Consider the following 19,849-nt stretch of genomic DNA (forward strand, 5'->3'; position numbering starts at 1 on the left):
TGTGGGCTTCAAGCTAAAAAGCCCACTTAAGTGTATTTTGGCCCATATCTTATAATATGCCCAAAATCACTTAAGTCTATGGTACCTTACCATATTTCGTATTCTACTCAAGTACACCGTACCTTTACGATATTCTACAATTCACTTAAGGGCACCGTACCTTACGGTGTTCCTTAGTTACTCTATCTCTCATCAATCCGTCCTTTGTGTGTGACCCTGTAGGTTTTCGCGGCATTGGCAATTATATTAAATCATGTATTTAACATAATAAACAGTGAACGGTATCTAGCAACACATCACTGCTACCCAATACACGAAAATGTCATGTGATCTGACAATTCCTTCTGTGATAATACTTATGTGTATAATTACCCTTTTGCCCTTATGTCTATATTGAACACAAGGCATAGACCGTGTCATCCTTGTCCAGTTCAATATTGGGCCCATAGACATTTATCCTGTTATGCAGGATGGGCAAATTCCATCTAGGTCACTCATGTCCCTCAACATGCTTCGTGTAGTACCCATCAACTGTCTTTATGGTTGATCGCGACTTTATGAGTCTATTGGGATATTAACTGCAAGTGCACAGTCTAATCGCGTAGTAATAAAAGATATCGATCCCACAGGGACTTATGAATCGATATACCGTTTTCTAAGGTTACTTCGTAAAGCTAAGGCGGATGATACTTTGATGATTAGGGGGAAAAGTAAAACTAAAATAAGATCTAGATTAAATATCGAATAATGCGGATATCGGTATGTAGTTCGTCGTAATTAGGGAATCAAATCTTCATTGGTTTCTTAGTTTTAAAATAAGTCCTTTCATTAGACACTATTGATTAAAAGTCTTTTCTCAAACTCTCGCTCTGTTGAATAAAACTATGACTTTAAATTAATGTACGCTCTCACTATTTAGTTAAGTCTAAAATCACTTTTTGAAAACAATAGAATCTTTAGAAACTCTTTTTAAGAAAATGCTAACCATCTAAACACCCTCGTCTCAAACTCTCGCTCTGTTGACTTAGATTATATGATTAAACTTAAATGCTTAACTCTCGTCCTCACATTTAACCTTTAAAAATACTTTTTGAAAATGATTAGAATTTAATTAACTCTAAAAATTGCTCTCGCCCTGATTTAAAGTTAATGTCCAATTTACACTGTCTAGTTAAAAGCTCAAACTGTCGTTCTATTGATTTTAACTTCTTTATGTCTTTTACTCTCGTACAAAAACTTTGGTATTAATTCTGTAAATTGAGACCATTAAAAAGAGTGACTTTATTTTTAAATAAATTTAAACCTACTTAGTTCTGATTCCTTCATTCCGCTTACTTTACATACTGATATCTAAGTTTATTTAGCCGGACATGCTAAACAATCCTAAACAATAATTATGCTTAAATACAGTCATATCAGACAAACAGTATAGATAAACAATATTACAGAGCATATATAAATTAAAACAATAAAATTAAAGAACCTGTAAAATTAATAGAAATCTTGATTATTCCTAGCTTTGATGCTTTGAACACTCCACCACAAACCGGTTGGATTTGTTCTTCACAATCTTCGATCAGACAGTAAAATAAAGGCGAAGGAATAAAATACTATGATCTAGCGTAAGGTTAGATCCAGTAAAAGATACACAATAGTTTCCGGTGTAGAAACTATTGTGTGAAAAATTAATTGAATGCCTAAAAATTTAAGCTAAACAAGAAAAGAAAATAAAAAATGCTAAGGAAATAAAGTACTGAAAGATGGAATGCTAGAAAATTGAAAAGTAGTAAAAATAATGCACTGTGCCGAAAACTGGAAAAATCTCCGAGAGCTGCAGGGTTCCATAATTGGTCCTATTTATATTCATCCTACAGTAACCGTTTCTTCCCAAGTCCCTTCAGTAGGTTTCCTCACATTTCAACGAGTCAAGCGGAAGAATAGGATGAACGTGCTTCTGTTACGCGTCAAAGCCAAAAATATAGGAATGGGGTGTGACGCTCGTCACACCTTGTGTTACGCTCGTAACACTTAGCAGGGGGGGCGTGACGCTCGTCACACCTTGTGTGGCGATCGTCACAGCATCACAGCGCCTCTCCTTGTAGTTGTGGGCTGGGCTTTAGTGGATTGCTTTTTTATCCTCTTTTTGCACCTCCTTTTCTTTCTTTTTCACGTATGCTTCAAATAATGTTACCTGAAATAAATAGAAGGAAAATACCAAGTAATACCGAATGATATGAAATAAATCGAAACAAATAATAATATAATTTAATTTAATCGAGTCCAAAAATGTGATATTATTTCATGTTATCAAACTCCCCCATACTTAGACTTTTGCTTGTCCTCAAGCAAGATTCAATGTAGAGATCGGTTTAAAATGCTAGCCAGATGAAATTTCCAAACACACATCAATTCGTAGTAGGTTGCAAGTAAACCTCGTTTAAAAATAATAACTTGAGCTTAATCTTAACATCAACAACTACCGTTACAACTTCAGATAACCCCCACCTTATGCAAACCAGTTCGAGTCACGCCATTATAGCTATCCTAGTTCTTTTACTCTTATTTCACCCGTTTTCATTCTAGCGAAATCACATTAAGCCCTTTATCTTTTCGCACACATAGTGGAGTAACCGGTTAGCGATTCTGATTCCCTTTTTAGCTGGAAGTTCTGGTACATAAGTTGGATAACTTCGTTATCTAGTCCATTGCAAATTGCGGGGGATCGGACCGTAGTCCGTCCTACCAAGTTCAGCACCAGATACCTGTTGAACCAACTCATAATGGATCTTTCATATTGTGCTTTCGTAGGATCCGCAACCTTTGGATTAAATGATCTGGTAACGATCATCTAACTTAATTAGTGCATTTCCTTATATATATATATATATATATATATATATATATATATATATATATATATATATATATATATATATATATATATATATATATATATATATATATATATATATATATATATATATATATTTTATGTTGTTTTGGGAATCATTCACTTATATTCATCGGCTCTCCACGTAGTTTTCTATTAAGATGGTGCCGACTTCTCGTATAAACTACTCGGGGTTACTATAAAACTAAAAGTTCAAGGGATTGGTATAATAGGTACTTTTTTGATCTAACATGTTGAGGTTTGTTTAGAGCGTTGGGACGGTAATAATTTTTGTCTTAATTTTACTCAAGTTTGATAAAATAAGCAACCTTTATACTTATTGAGTGTGTTGAATTTTTGTTATGGCTCAAGAGAATTTGAGGGGAATAGATAATAAAAAAAATTCACACTAGGGACTCAACTTAAAATAAATATATATTAAATTTTTTTTTATTTTTATTTTTAAATAGAAAGGGAAATAACAATGAAAGGGAAATAGCATACTTGAAAAAGGAATGTTGAAGGATAAGTAATCATAACTGAAACGAAGATTTTCCCCCCCACACTTAAATGAAACATTGTCCCCAATGTTTTAAAGAAAAGCGAAAAGAAAGGAAAATTAAATAAATATGCTCAAATCTGCCTGCGTCCTCTTGTTCTCGGACCCGGTGAGCGTTGACGTACTTCCAATTCATCAAACCTGTTGAGCAAGTCAGTGAACCGTTGGTCGGTTATTGCATTCCTCGCTTCCTGTTGATGTTGCATTTGGCGCATCAGTTGCATCACTTCAAGATTTTGCGCCTGCACAGCATCAATAGCATCCATGATGTCATCATTAGTTGCTGGCCTTCTTCTTCGACGACGTCGGGAGGATGGACCAGTTGCATTATCGGAAGGGTTAAGCGGGGCTGACTGTTGTTCAGGACCGTGATCACCTTGCTCCATTTCCTCAAACTCGTCCGGGGGCGGGTTTGCTTGTGTAGGCTCGGTAGGTTCGGGAGCATTCAGATCGTAGATGAATCGGTCGGGGTTTGTGACATCTGTGAGGGTCATGTTGGGCAAAACAACGCTTGGGACTTCTTGGTTATTCACCATAAGATAATACCTTCTGCCTACCCTATTTTTGATTAGGCGGCTGGAACGACAATAGCTTATATCCATAGATAGGGGTGGTAGAGGTTGTAAATTTTGAAGTCGGTCCCCTAGATTCATACCAAGTGCTATGGAGGTTATCAATCCTCCAATCACAAAAGGTTGGCGGCCTCTAGCACAAAGGGTACGAATATGGTGAAGTAAGAAAGAAGCGGCGTTTACCTTTGTATCCATTTCAAAGACGCAGTGGAGGAAGAATAATTCCTTCGCATTGACTTTGCTGTTGTTGAGTCGACCAAAAATGGTGTTTTGCAGGATGCGGATAAAATACCGGATGGTTGGGTTATGTATGTGTGAAGCAAGTAGTACATCCCAGTTGTTTGTTTCCACACCGGATATTTTTCTAAAGATGTCGAAGGCGCTTATGTGCCACTGTGAGTTCGGAGGGATTCTTGGGTGGACTTGCCCTCCTACAGGGAAGTGTAGCATGGCACTCAGCTGATCTTGGGATAGTGAGTACTCGGTGTTGAACATGCGGAAATTTGCGGTACCGGTTAAGTACTCGTCTTCACCGGTTGGAGTGGTGTATGAATAGGAACTTAAAAATTCTAAGGTGAGTGATGGGTAGGTAGGTTGATTGTGTGTGCAACGAAAGGTTAAATCAGCAAGCTGAAGCATCCATTGCACACCTTGAAGCAAGCCTAATTCTTGTAAACAATTTAAATCAGGATACCTGGTGGAGATGACGCCTCATTGTTGAAACCGATCGAACTGCTCCCGTTGATAATTATCATCTTCGGATCGGAAGATAATATTCCCGAACTGTTGGTTTTCCGCCATATTGATAGGTGGGTTGAAAGAAGGAAAGAGGATGCAAATGTATTTGTATGGAGTGGTTTGTTCGAATGATGTGGTTTAGGGAGAAATGGAGTGTAGGTATTTATAGGAAAAGTTTTTGGAAGTTGGAAGAGAAGTGGGTGAAAGGAAAATAAATGTGGATGAATGTGATTGGGATGGAGTAAAGAGGTGAATGAATGGGGAAAATAAAAAGGTGGGGGTAACGTTCGTGTCCCCAACGGTCACCAACGTTCACCTATTCTGAAGTTGTCACGCTCGTGACAGGGGGTGTTACGGGCGTCGCATGCACTTGCGTGACGACCGTGATGGATTGTGTGACGCTCGTCACACCAGTCAGCGTGCAACGGTCACTTACGTGGGTGCTTCATAATTTTTTATTATTATTTTATTGTTTTTATTTTGTTTTTGTTTATGTTTATTATATTTTGCTATTGTTATATTTTAGAAATACCTTGCATGCTACTCTATTACACACCATAGTGTATATATATTTTTTTCTCTAATATGGCTATGTAAGCAGCATACAGTAAATATCATTATTGATAATTGCAGATATTGCATAAATCAAAGTAAAATAAAATAAACCAATAATGCAATAGCTTCATAAAATAAACATAATGTAACATTTGAAGATAAGAGAAAACATGTGAAAAACAAATACTAAGATTAAGACAATGTTAAACGAAACTATAAATTCCCTAAAACTAAAACTAATTAACTAAAAACTTCTAGCCACTTGCAGGATCTCTGGCCGGAGGAGCAAAGGAATTGACACGGTGTAGCAACTCATGAAATTGGTTTGTCATACTACTCATGTATCCCAGAAATTCATGTCCCATATTAGTTAACTCTTTTCTGATGGCATCTTGTTCTGACATCAAGGCTTGAATGGCGGTGTTATAATCAGTTCCGGGCATATGATGTCTAAGATCAGGTATTGCCGACTCTTCGGTCGGGATAGGATGAGGTGGAGAGGCAACATCATGGTAACCAGATGGTGTCTGTGGGTCAGACTCAGCATAAGGAATCTGGTCGTCACAAATCTCATAGTCTTGGATGGATTCAATAGATCTAACAAGAGAAGGTATTCCATTCAGATTGTAGAGCCAATTGTTTCGGTTATGAACACTAGTCATCGGACTAGGCAAGGTGAATAGGCAAAGAACTTGGTTGTTAACTATTAGTTCAAACTCTTCAGGCCCGAGGTTTCCTATAAACATAGTGTTGAAGAGGAAGGGTATACTCATAGGCGCAATGCCACAAAAAGGGCTCAAGTCAAGCATGGGTTGGCGTAATCCAATAGCATTACTAATCATGGTTATCAATCCTCCTATTTGAATTGGTGCTCGGTCAACTTGAATAAGGCGGTCGAAACTCACCAACATATAGGTGGCACCATTCACTGGACGGTTCTGAGAAGCACAAAATATGATGAAGAGTTCATCATGTGAAACTGTGGTAATGTTTGATTTCTTCCCAAAAATAGTGTGTGCTAGGATTTTATGGAAATAACGAAAAGCTGGGTTATGTATGTTTCCAGAAAGAAACTCATGCTCCTCAGGGTCGTCATTACCCATCAAACTTCCCCAAAAATGTTCAAGCTCTCTATATTCAAAAAGGTCCTCTTGGCTCATGGTGAATGTATCAAAAGAGGTAGGGAACCCTAAAAGGTTAGTAAAGTCTTGAATGTTAAATTGATACTCCATATTGAACATCCTGAACTGAATGAAACCTTGGCTTATTCCTTTTCCATGGTTTGGTAAATAGATCAGGGAGCTAAGGAATTCTAGAGTTAGCCTCCGGTAAGTGACAAATTGTCTTCGAATAGGAGTGGTTTCCCACCCTATTTGACTCAGTAGATACATGACACTCTCTCTCAGTCCAAGGGCAGTCATTGCCCAATCATCAGCATAGAAACTTGGGTGCATCTCTCTCTCTCTGCTAGTTCTTCGAATTTTTGTCTCTGGGCTTTCCCTCTGAATTTGATACCCATACGATCAAATTGTCCCATCAGGTTAGTGTTAACTAAAGAAAAACAAGAATTTAGTCAGGATTTGGCCAGATGCCGAAAGAAGAAAAGAAGAAAAGTTTTATAAAATAAAATAAAATAAATGAAGAATGAATACTAAATAAAATCAAAAATAATTATCCAAGAAAAAATAAAATAGAAATAGAAAATAAAATAGAAAGTTGTGGGTTGTCTCCCACGAAGCGCTTTGTTTAAAGTCGCAAGCTCGACATAAAACTAGTAAATGTTAATCTATAGATTTAGGAGACAATACGTCTAAGTGCAGGACTTGCGAGTCTTCATTGTTTTCATCATAGTGATAATGTTTCAGACGCTGCCCGTTTACGATAAATGCTTCCATAGATTTTCCTTTAATTTCCACAGCTCCACTAGGGAAAACATTAGTAACTTGGAAAGGGCCTGAGCATCTAGAGCGTAGTTTTCCTGGGAATAACTTAAGCCTAGAGTTGAACAAAAGGACTACATCGCCTTGTTTGAAAGTTTTCCTTGATATGCGCTTATCATGCCATTTTTTCGTTCTTTCCTTGTAGATTTTGGCATTTTCGTATGCGTCTTGTCTAAGTTCCTCTAATTTGTTTATCTCAAGGATTCGCTTTTCACCGGCGGCCTTATAGTTTAAATTAAAAATTTTAATAGCCCAATAGGCCTTATGTTCTTGTTGGTGTAAGCCCTAGAGGCCAATACATTTTGGTACTTGTATCGAATAATAAAAGGCATTCTCTTTATTATGGTTGATTAATAAAGTCCCTGGAATAGATACTCCGTTTAATGTATTAAGTGTAACTTAATCATGAGAACACATTAAACATAAGGACACTATTCCTAAAGTATCCGTAGTCGAGCTTTAGTGTGAAGTGGGATAACATTAAAGCATTAAGACTATTATGTTTGTAGACTGATGATCACATCTCATGGATCATGGATAAAGAGTTATCAAGTCTTAAACGTAGGTATGAATATTAGGAGTAATATTTATACCGGATTGACCCGCTATGAGAATACTATATAGAACGTTATGCAAAGTGTCATAAGTTATTCTCATGGTGATAATAGTGTATTCCACTCTTCGACCTGAAACCACTATGGATCCTAGGTGTGGAGTCGAGTGCTTTATTGCTGATCCAACGTTGTCCGTAACTGGATAACCATAAAGACAGTTGATGGGTACTCCACGAAGCATGCTGAGGGACATGAGTGACCTAGATGGAATTTGCCCATCCTGCATAACAGGATAAATGTCTATGGGCCCAATATTGAACTGGACAAGGATGACACGGTCTATGCCTTGTGTTCAATATAGACATAAGGGCAAAAGGGTAATTATACACATAAGTATTATCACAGAAGGAATTGTCAGATCACATGACATTTTCGTGTCTTGGATAGCAGTGATGTGTTGCTAGATACCGCTCACTGTTTATTATGTTAAATACATGATTTAATATAATTGCCAACGCCGCGAAAACCTACAGGGTCACACACAAAGGACGGATTGATGAGAGATAGAGTAACTAAGGAATATCGTAAGGTACGATGCCCTTAAGTGGATTATAGAACATCGTAAGGTACGGTGTACTTGAGTAGAATACGAAATATGGTAAGGTACCATGGGCTTAAGTGATTTTGGGCATATTATAAGATATGGGCCAAAATACACTTAAGTGGGCTTTTAGCTTGAAGCCCACACAAGTGGTTCTATAAATAGAACCCTTGTGCAGAAGCACTAAGGGCGGTTGCATTCTTTTCGTTTTCTCTCTCTCTCTCTCTCTCTTTTACTCAAAAGCCTTCATTCGTACCAGCTAGCACTGAGATTGAAGGAAACCGTTCGTGTGGACTGAGTAGAGACGTTGTCATCGTTCAACGTTCGTGATCGTTTAGTGGATCTGCATCAAAGGGTTTGATCGTCACAAGAGATCTGCATCAAAGGGTTTTGATCGTCAGAAGAGATCTTCACCAAAGGTTTCAACCGTCATAAGAGGTAAATATTCTATCACTGATCATGACCATTCGTAAGGATCTCTAAAGGAGAAATTTTAATTTCCGCTGCGCTTTGGGTCGCAATTCTCCTTCAGTGGTATCAGAGCCACTTACGAAACCATGAATCGGATAGCTGTTTAATTTCTGTATTAATATGATTAAAAGACAGAATGAATCGATTAATTAAACGGGCAATTAAATTTGGCATCATGAGTGTACGAGTTGGATGATTGATGTTGACTATGCTTCGGAATCCGACATTAGTATGGTGAAGCAGCGATACATCGATCGTCCATAGGTTACACAATTGAGACCGATCAACTTATATATGATATAAGTAATCCTAATGCAAAGTACGGTATATGTGATATACCGTTCATGTTTCATTCATTCGAACACTAAATGATTGTTTTCCTTTGAGCGATCAATGGTCATTTGCTTCGGAATCCGACAATAGTATGGTGAAGCAATGACCTGTTGATCAATCATACTGAATCAACAATCGAGGTGTGTTTGACGGTCTGAAATTGGCGCATTAGGGTTGGTGACGGCGCAAGGGTTGTGCCGTCAAGGAGTTGTGAATTTAGGGCTTTTGGAAGAGGTCCGTAGACTGTTTCAAAGTCCTATTATTTTGGCTGCGTGAAGCTCGTGTGACGAGCGTGTTGACTGTTTCAAAGTTTGTTACTTTGGCTGCGTGAGGCTCGTGTGACGAGCGTAACAAGCGTAACAAACTGGATGTGTGACGGTCGTAACACACCCATGACGGTCGTCACACTCACAGAATTTTAGGCTTTTCTGTTTTTGATCTGTGACGGTCGTAACGTGCCCTGTGACGCTCGTCACACTCACATGTCCTGTGACGCTCGTCACACGCCTGTGACGGTCGTCACACTCCCAGAGTCAAAATTTTGGGTTTCTGATTTTGTGCCTACGCAAGAGTTGTGTTGATGCAAAACAATGTCCATTTCAAATGAATTGTTCATTAAAATTTTGGACAGGGGCGCTGCCCCTCCAACCCCGCAAGGGCGCTGCCCCTTGACCCCGTCCGCTGACCGGGCAGCGGAACCCCCGGCTAACTCTGCGTAAGTGTGATCGGTCGCCGAAATTTAATTTGGTTTTAATTAATTAAAGGAATTAAAATTAACAATAATAATGTGTTGTTATTATTGCCTTGTTGTGATCAGTTATGGCCTTAGTCTTTCTTTATTTTATTTTGGGTTTTTAAATACGACCTGCGTGTCGTGCCTCTCCTTTTGATCTCTTAATGTAACTTCTTTTCTCATCTCAAACCCTCGTATGTAAAACGAGTTTCTTCTGTAATGTAATGATATGAAGAAAGAGAAGAATTCAATATCAAAGGAGAATAATGATATGAAGAAAGAGAAGAATTCAAGATCAAAGGAGGACAACCTTGAAGATCTTGCTTGGAGAAGCTTAGAGAAGAATTCAATACTAAAGGAGGACAACCTTGAAGATCTTGCTTAGAGAAGCTTAGATCGTTATTAGGTTAGCTTAGGTTCTCTCATTGGCTTGGGAGAACAATTGCGCTAGGGGCCATAACTGTTTCATTGTGTATGTATGTTGATGCATGTGAATGTATGTTGATGCATGTGAGAGACGATTTATATGATAAACAAGCCGGTGAGATCATAACAATTGCAATTCCCTCAAACTAAAATATTAAGTTTATGCTTTCCAAGTTTTAGCACTCATCAAGACTAGTATCGAATAATGTAGGTTTCGCCAAAGCGAGGTGCATGTTCTATATTGGTAAGGTGCGATGGGATAATTGTAATATCCAACTGCTAAAACAATGGGTCAAACTTAACTAAACAAATTATGAGAATATTATATATGTTTTCTTTCCAAGTTTTAGCACTCATCAAGACTAGTATCGAATAATGTAGGTTTCGCCAAAGCGAGGTGCATGTTCTATATTAGTAAGGTGCGATGGGATAATTGTAATATCCAACTGCTAAAACAATGGGTCAAACTTAATTATAATTTTCTTATATATGTTTTAGAAGCAAGAGTTGGGAATGATCCATATGATGGATTGGAATAAGGAGTTATTCACCCAACTGAAATTTTCGAGAGTTGTATGAGATACAACTGGAAGGAGTTCCTACCTAAATAACCTAGTTTTGTGTAATCCGCCTACGCGGATTTAGAACGAAGTGAAATATGGATCTCGACCCACTAGAAAATCTTCCAACGGGATTTTCCGAATCAAATGATGAGGGTCATTTGTTTTGAGTAAAATAGTGGGAGCATATTTGATTAAAGGCCTAATTAAATATGTCAATGATACTTATATTTTCTTAATCCTTATGTAGATAACCATGACAGCAAACACCTCTAACAACATCTTGCGATCAATCCTTGACAAGGAAAAATTGTCTGGGACAAATTTTTTGGATTGGCACCGAAACCTGAGGATTGTCCTCAAACATGATAAAAAGCTGTATGTCTTGGAGACACCTGTTCCTGAAGAGGAACCTCCTAGTTCTGCACCTAAGGCAGAAAGAGATGCTTATAAGAAGCATGTCGATGATGCCAATGAAACTGCTTGTCTCATGCTAGCTACCATGAACTCAGAATTGCAAAAGCAACATGAGAACATGTCAGCGTTCGATATGATCGAACACCTGAAGTTGCTCTATCAAGAGCAAGCAAGGCATGAGAGGTTTGAAGTTTCAAAAGCCCTTTTCCAAAGCAAGTTAGCAGAGGGAGCCCCTGTAGGTCCCCATGTACTCAAGATGATTGGGTATGTGGAAAACCTTGAGAGATTGGGTTTTCCCCTCGAAAAGGAACTTGCGACTGATTTGATCTTGCAATCGTTGCCAGATAGTTTCAGTCAATTTGTCCTGAATTTCAATATGAATAATATGGACAAATCTCTTCCTGAACTGCTCGCCATGTTAAGAACTGCCGAGCAGAATCTGAAGTCAAAAGGGAAGTCCATTCTGATGATCGGAAATGGAAAGAGACAGAACAAAAGGCCCACTAAGCATGGTGATAAAGGGAAAGGCAAGGAAGTTGCAAATCCCAGACCCACTGCTGCTTTGAAGCCTAGTGGAGGCATAGCAAAAGAAGGCACCTGCTTCCATTGCGGTAAGACCGGACACTGGAAGAGAAACTGCCCAAAGTACCTGGAAGATAAGAAGAATGGAGTAGAGACTTCAACTTCAGGTATTTTTGTTATTAATTCATCTACTTATGCATCATGAGTATTAGATACTGGATGCGGTTCTCACACTTGTACAAATGTGCAGGGGCTGAAAGGGAGTAGAGATTTGGCAAAAGGTAAAGTTGACCTACGAGTTGGCAATGGAGCAAAGGTTGCTACTTTAGCCGTAGGATCTTATGTATTGACTTTACCTAGTGGTTTTATAATTCAGTTAGAGAACTGTTATTATGTATCTGCAATTAGCAGGAATATTATTTCCATTTCTTGTTTGGACAAGTTTGGTTTTTCATTTATAATAAAGAACAATTGTTGCTCAATTTATTTGAATGATATATTCTATGCTACTGCACAAATGAGCAATGGACTATATGTCCTTGATCTCATAATGCCAACTTATAACATTAATACTAAAAGGATGAAACCTAATGAGTTAAATCCATGATGAGTCACGTTGATCTTCCAAACTCCATTTGCGGACATGCACTATTGACAACAGCTTACACACTTAACCGTATTCCATCCAAAAGGTTAATAAGACACCATATGAGATATGGAGTGGTAAGAAACCACATATGTCTTACATGAAGATTTGGGGTTGCGAGGTTTATGTGAAACGACAAATTTCAACTAAGCTTGAGCCCAAATCTGACAAATGCTTATTTGTGGGGTATCCTAAAGAAACAAGAGGATATTATTTCTACAATCCTTCTGAGGGCAAAGTGTTTGTCGCTCGAACTTGAGTTTTCCTAGAAAGGGATTTTATTTCCAAAGGAATCAGTGGGAGGAAAGTAGAACTTGAAGAAATTCAAGAATCACAAAGTATCGATACACCTATGGAGGAATTAGAGCAGGAAACACAAGTAGTTGTGTAAGAGCAACCTGCTCAAGTAGAACAAGACCAGCGTAGGTCAGGCAGGATACGTCACCTGACTAAGATATATGGATATCTGATCTAGGTGATGTATTACTCATGGATCAAGATGAGCCTGTGACCTACTCATGGAATCTTCGTTTTGATGAAATAGTAAAACAATATGGATTCATCAAGAACGAAGATGAGCCTTGTGTCTACAAGAAGGTTAGTGGGAGCATGATCGTATTCCTGGTATTATATGTAGATGACATATTACTTATTGGAAACGATATCCCTACCCTGCAACAAGCAAAGTCTTGGTTGGGGAAATGCTTTTCTATGAGGGACCTAGGTGAAGCAGCCTATATATTAGGAATTAGAATCTATAGAGATAGATCATAAAATGCTCGGCCTGAGTCAGAGTACATAGACAAGGTGCTGAGACGCTTTAATATGAATGATTCCAATGGTTATGTGTTTTGCTTAAATGGTGGCGCTGTGAGCTTGAAAAGTTCAAAGCAAGATACAGTTGCTGATTCTACAACCGAGGCCGAGTATATTGCTGCCTCAAGTGCAGCAAAAGAAGTTGTTTGGATCAAAAAGTTCATTAGTGAACTTGGCATAGTCCCTAGCATTGTGGATCCCATTGGTATCTATTATGATAACAATGGTGCTATCGCACAAGCTAAGGAGCCTGGATCTCACCGACGATCCAAACACATACTTAGACGTTGTGTGAGAATATGCAGAGTACCTACACTTGACAATATAGTTGACCCACTGACAAAGCCTCTTGCGCAGCAGAAGCATGATGGCCATACTAGATCAATGGGCATACGGGGTATGCCTGATTGGCTCTAGTGCTAGTGGGAGATTGTTGGTGTAAGCCCTAGAGGCCAATACATTTTGGTACTTGTATCGAATAATAAAAGGCATTCTCTTTATTATGGTTGATTAATAAAGTCCCTGGAATAGATACTCCGTTTAATGTATTAAGTGTAACTTAATCATGAGAACACATTAAACATAAGGACACTATTCCTAAAGTATCCGTAGTCGAGCTTTAGTGTGAAGTGGGATAACATTAAAGCATTAAGACTATTATGTTTGTAGACTGATGATCACATCTCATGGATCATGGATAAAGAGTTATCAAGTCTTAAACGTAGGTATGAATATTAGGAGTAATATTTATACCGGATTGACCCGCTATGAGAATACTATATAGAACGTTATGCAAAGTGTCATAAGTTATTCTCATGGTGATAATAGTGTATTCCACTCTTCGACCTGAAACCACTATGGATCCTAGGTGTGGAGTCGAGTGCTTTATTGCTGATCCAACGTTGTCCGTAACTGGATAACCATAAAGACAGTTGATGGGTACTCCACGAAGCATGCTGAGGGACATGAGTGACCTAGATGGAATTTGCCCATCCTGCATAACAGGATAAATGTCTATGGGCCCAATATTGAACTGGACAAGGATGACACGGTCTATGCCTTGTGTTCAATATAGACATAAGGGCAAAAGGGTAATTATACACATAAGTATTATCACAGAAGGAATTGTCAGATCACATGACATTTTCGTGTCTTGGATAGCAGTGATGTGTTGCTAGATACCGCTCACTGTTTATTATGTTAAATACATGATTTAATATAATTGCCAACGCCGCGAAAACCTACAGGGTCACACACAAAGGACGGATTGATGAGAGATAGAGTAACTAAGGAATATCGTAAGGTACGATGCCCTTAAGTGGATTATAGAACATCGTAAGGTACGGTGTACTTGAGTAGAATACGAAATATGGTAAGGTACCATGGGCTTAAGTGATTTTGGGCATATTATAAGATATGGGTCAAAATACACTTAAGTGGGCTTTTAGCTTGAAGCCCACACAAGTGGTTCTATAAATAGAACCCTTGTGCAGAAGCACTAAGGGCGGTTGCATTCTTTTCGTTTTCTCTCTCTCTCTCTCTCTCTTTTACTCAAAAGCCTTCATTCGTACCAGCTAGCACTGAGATTGAAGGAAACCGTTCGTGTGGACTGAGTAGAGACGTTGTCATCGTTCAACGTTCGTGATCGTTTAGTGGATCTGCATCAAAGGGTTTGATCGTCACAAGAGATCTGCATCAAAGGGTTTTGATCGTCAGAAGAGATCTTCACCAAAGGTTTCAACCGTCATAAGAGGTAAATATTCTATCACTGATCATGACCATTCGTAAGGATCTCTAAAGGAGAAATTTTAATTTCCGCTGCGCTTTGGGTCGCAATTCTCCTTCAGTTCTAAATCTACTGGGAGGTGGCAAGATTTACCATAAATAAGCTTAAATGGGGTTGTTCCTATGGGAGTTTTGTAAGCGGTTCGATATGCCCATAAAGCTTCGGGTAATTTTGATGACCAGTCTTTCCTTGAGGTGGCGACTGTTTTTTCCAATATTTGTTTAATTTCTCTGTTAGACACTTCCACTTGTCCACTGGTTTGAGGATGGTAAGGTGTCGCTACTCGATGTCTTACACCATACTTAAACAATAGTTTTTCGAGTATCTTAGATATGAAATGCGATCCACCATCACTGACGACTATTCTTGGGACACCAAATCTTTGAAAGATTATATTCTTAAAGAGTCTATTTACTACTCGTGTGTCGTTTGTTGGAGAAGCTATAGCTTCAATCCATTTTGATACGTAGTCAACCGCTACGAGTATGTATTTGTTACCAAAAGAAGGTGGAAAAGGTCCCATGAAATCTATTCCCCACACGTCGAAAATCTCTACTTCCAAAATGCCCTTTTGTGGCATCTCGTCACGTCTAGATATGTTTCCTGTGCGTTGACATCTATCACATTTCTTGACAGCAGCATGCACATCCTTCCATATGTTTGGCCAATAAAGACCGGCTTGTAGGATTTTAGAGCAGGTCTTGGATGTACTTGCGTGTCCACCATAAGGAGCGGAATGACAATGTTGGATTATACTTTCTATCTCTTCTTCAGGTATACACCGACGGAAAATACCATCGGGGCCTCTTTTGAAAAGTAAAGGGTCGTCCCAATAATAATGTTTCAAGTCATGGAAGAATCGTTTCTTTTGCTGGTAGGATAAATTAAGTGGAACTATTCCGGCGGCTAAATAATTGACAAAGTCGGCGTACCATGGTGTAACGCATACAGCCAGGGTGGTCTCTACCTGTTCATCAGCTCTATTTTCTTCCAAATTAGCTATAAGTTTATCGTACGAGAAGTCATCATTGATCGACGTTCTTTCCAGTTCCAGATTTTCAAGTCTTGAAAGGTGATCTGCTACTACGTTTTCAGTTCCTTTTTTATCTTTGATTTCCAAATCAAATTCTTGTAACAACAAGATCCACCTTAGGAGTCTAGGTTTAGCGTCCTTTTTTGTTAAGAGGTATTTAATGGCAGCGTGGTCAGTGTAAACGATTATTTTAGCTCCGACCAAGTAAGAACGAAATTTATCTAGTGCAAATACTACTGCTAGAAGTTCTTTCTCGGTCGTGGCGTAATTCATCTGTGCTTCATCTAGAGTTCTACTTGCATAATATATGACGTGAAGTTTTTTATCCTCTCGTTGTCCTAAAACAGCGCCTATTTAGTAGTCACTTGCGTCACACATTATTTCGAATGGTTCATTCCAATCCGGAGTCTGCATTATGGGCGCGGATATCAATGCTTGTTTAAGCGTTTGAAATGCTTCTAAACATTTATTGTCGAAGATGAATTCAGCATCTTTCATTAGTAATCCGGTTAAAGGTTTAGTTATTTTAGAGAAATCTTTAATAAATCGTCGATAAAAACCGGCATGTCCTAGGAAGCTTCGTACTTCTCTCACAGTTTTCGGAGGTTGAAGGTTTTCGATTACTTCTATTTTGGCTTTGTCTACTTCAATTCCTCTATTTGATATGATGTGTCCTAAAACAATTCCTTCTTTTACCATAAAGTGACATTTTTCCCAATTAAGTACTAGATTTACTTTTACACATCGTTCTAGAACTCTTTCTAGGTTTTCAAGACATTCTTCGAAACTTTGTCCGCATACGGAAAAATCATCCATAAAGACTTCCATGATGTTTTCAAGAAAATCGGCGAATATTGCCATCATGCACCTTTGGAAGGTTGCAGGAGCATTGCACAAGCCAAACGGCATTCGTCGATAAGCGAAGGTACCAAAAGGGCATGTGAACGTTGTTTTTTCTTGGTCATCAGGATGAATTGGTATTTGAAAGAAGCCTGAGTAACCGTCTAGATAGCAGAAATGAGAATGCTTTGCTAATCGTTCTAACATCTGGTCTATGAATGGTAAAGGAAAATGATCTTTTCGGGTTGCTTTGTTTAGTTTCCTATAGTCAATGCACATTCTCCATCCCGATTCGATTCGTTTGGTTATAGTTTCTCCTTTCTCATTTTCGATAACTATTATACCTCCTTTCTTTGGTACTACGTGTACAAGACTAACCCATTTTCTATCGGATATAGGATATATGATACCTGCCTCTAATAACTTCGTTACTTCCTTCTTCACTACCTCACTCAGGATTGGGTTTAGTCTCCTTTGATGTTCCCTAGAAGTTTTACAATCTTCTTCTAGCATGATGCGATGCATACAAATAGAAGGACTTATCTCTTTAAGATCGGTGATGTTGTATCCTAGTGCGGTCGGATATTTTCTTAAGATATGTAGGAGTTTTTTGGTTTTGAGTTTTCCTAGGTCTGCATTAACTATCACTGGTCGTTCAAGTTCTAAGTCTAGGAATTCATATCTCAGATTTTTGGGAAGTGTTTTCAGGTCGAGGTTTGGTTTCTTAAGGCATTGCGTAGGATCCGATGTTACTGCTAAACATTGGTTCAGTCTGTCTTCTGTGCGATAGTCAGACAATTTGTCATTTTCTAATTCTTTTTCTTTTATGCATTCATCGATGATATCCATGAAGTAACATGTGTCTTCTATTGCAGGTGCTTTCAAAAATTTGGAAAGAATGAATTCAATTTTCTCTTCTCCTACTTCGAAAGTGAGTCATCCTCATTTTACGTCTATGATAGCACCGACGGTTGCTAAGAAGGGTCTTCCCAGTATAATGGGTGTAACTTCTTCTTCTCTTATGTCCATAATTATAAAATCGGTTGGAATGTAGAATTGACCTATGCGCACGGGAACGTTTTCAAGAATTCCTACGGGATATCTAACGGAACGATCTGCTAATTGCACAGACATTTTAGTTGGTCTTAATTCTCCCATTTCCAGTTTCTTGCATATGGACAAGGGCATAACACTAATACCGACTCCTAAATCACACAGAGCTTTGTCTATGACAAATTTTCCTATGTGACAGGGTATAGAGAAACTACCTGGATCTTTAAGTTTAGGAGGCATATTCTGGATTATAGCGCTACATTCAGCAGTGAGTGTAACAGTTTCGCTATCTTCAAGTTTCCTTTTATTAGAAAGAATTTCTTTTAAGAACTTAGCATATGAGGGCATCTGCGTAATAGCTTCTGTAAACGGAATTGTGACGTTTAATTGTTTTAGTAGGTCAACAAATTTTTTAAATTGGCCCGCGTCTTTGGTTTTAATTAGCCTCTGAGGATAAGGGATAGGTGGTTTATAGGGCGGTGGAGGTACATAAGGTTCTTTGTTTTCTGCGGTATCCTTATTACACTCTTCCTTTTCCTTATGTTTATTTTCTTCCTCAGTTGACTTTTTAGGGTTTTGGTTCTCAATCCTTGGGTCAGACGGTCCTTCTACCTCTATTCCACTTCTCAATATAATTGCATGAGCGTGGCTTTTCGGGTTAGGTTGAGGTTGTCCAGGAAATGTACCAGTTGGGGAAGCAGTAGGCGCTTGTAGTTGAGCTACTTGTGAGATTTGTGTTTTCAGCATTTTGTTATGGGTAGCCAGGGCATCTACTTTACTTGCTAGTTGTTTAATTTGTTCGTTAGTGTGTACATTCTGGTTTAAGAAATCTTTATTGGTTTGCTGTTGAGAAGCTATGAAGTTCTCCATCATGATTTCCAAGTTGGATTTCCTAGGAACGTTATTGTTAGATGTAGATGGGGTCGGCTTTTGATATCCAGGAGGTATAGCTGGGGCTTGACTAGGAGATTGACCTGGTGCGTATAAAGCATTATTACTCTTGTATGAAAAATTAGGATGATTCTTCCAGTTTGAGTTATAGGTATGCGAGTAAGGATTTCCTTGAGCATAGTTCACTTGCTCTGCTTGGATTCCTGTTAGGAGTTGACAATCTGTAGGAGTGTGACCTTGAATTCCACAGACTTCGCAATTTTGAGTTACGGCAACCACGGTGGCTGGAGGTGATACATTTAAACTTTCAATTTTCTGGGCAAGAGCATCCACTTTTGCATTAACATGATCAAGGCTACTTATCTCGTACATGCCACTTTTCGTTTGAGGTTTTTCTACCATCGTTCGGTCGCTTCCCCATTGATAATGATTTTGGGCCATGCTCTCGATAAGTTGATAAGCGTCAGCGTAAGGTTTATCCTTAAGCGCACCACCTGCGGCGGCGTCTATCGTTAATCTTGTGTTGTATAGGAGACCATTATAGAAGGTATGAATCACTAACCAGTCCTCTAAACCATGGTGTGGACAAAGTCTCATCATGTCTTTGTATCTTTCCCATGCTTCGAAAAGAGACTCGTTATCTTTCTGTTTAAATCCATTTATCTGGGCTCTTAACATAGCTGTTTTGCTTGGAGGAAAATATCGGGCAAGAAAAACTTTCTTCAACTCATTCCATGTGGTGACTGAGTTGGAAGGAAGAGACTGAAGCCATCTTCTAGCTTTATCCCTTAACGAGAAAGGAAAAAGACGAAGTCAAATTGCCTCTGAAGTTACACCATTAGCTTTAACAGTATCAGCGTATTGGACAAATACGGATAAATGAAGGTTTGGATCCTCGGTAGGATTTCCAGAG

General features: G+C 38.6%; 1 non-coding gene across 1 annotated transcript; it reads left to right on the plus strand.

Moving 5' to 3' along the window:
* The first annotated feature begins 19,507 nt into the window (after positions 1-19,507).
* Positions 19,508-19,614, plus strand: LOC127088637 (small nucleolar RNA R71). The gene has a single exon (XR_007790466.1). It is a non-coding gene; the product is annotated as a small nucleolar RNA R71 (small nucleolar RNA).
* Positions 19,615-19,849: the final 235 nt, after the last annotated feature.

Source organism: Lathyrus oleraceus, chromosome 5, assembly GCF_024323335.1.
Source record: "Lathyrus oleraceus cultivar Zhongwan6 chromosome 5, CAAS_Psat_ZW6_1.0, whole genome shotgun sequence".
Lineage (NCBI taxonomy): Eukaryota > Viridiplantae > Streptophyta > Magnoliopsida > Fabales > Fabaceae > Lathyrus > Lathyrus oleraceus.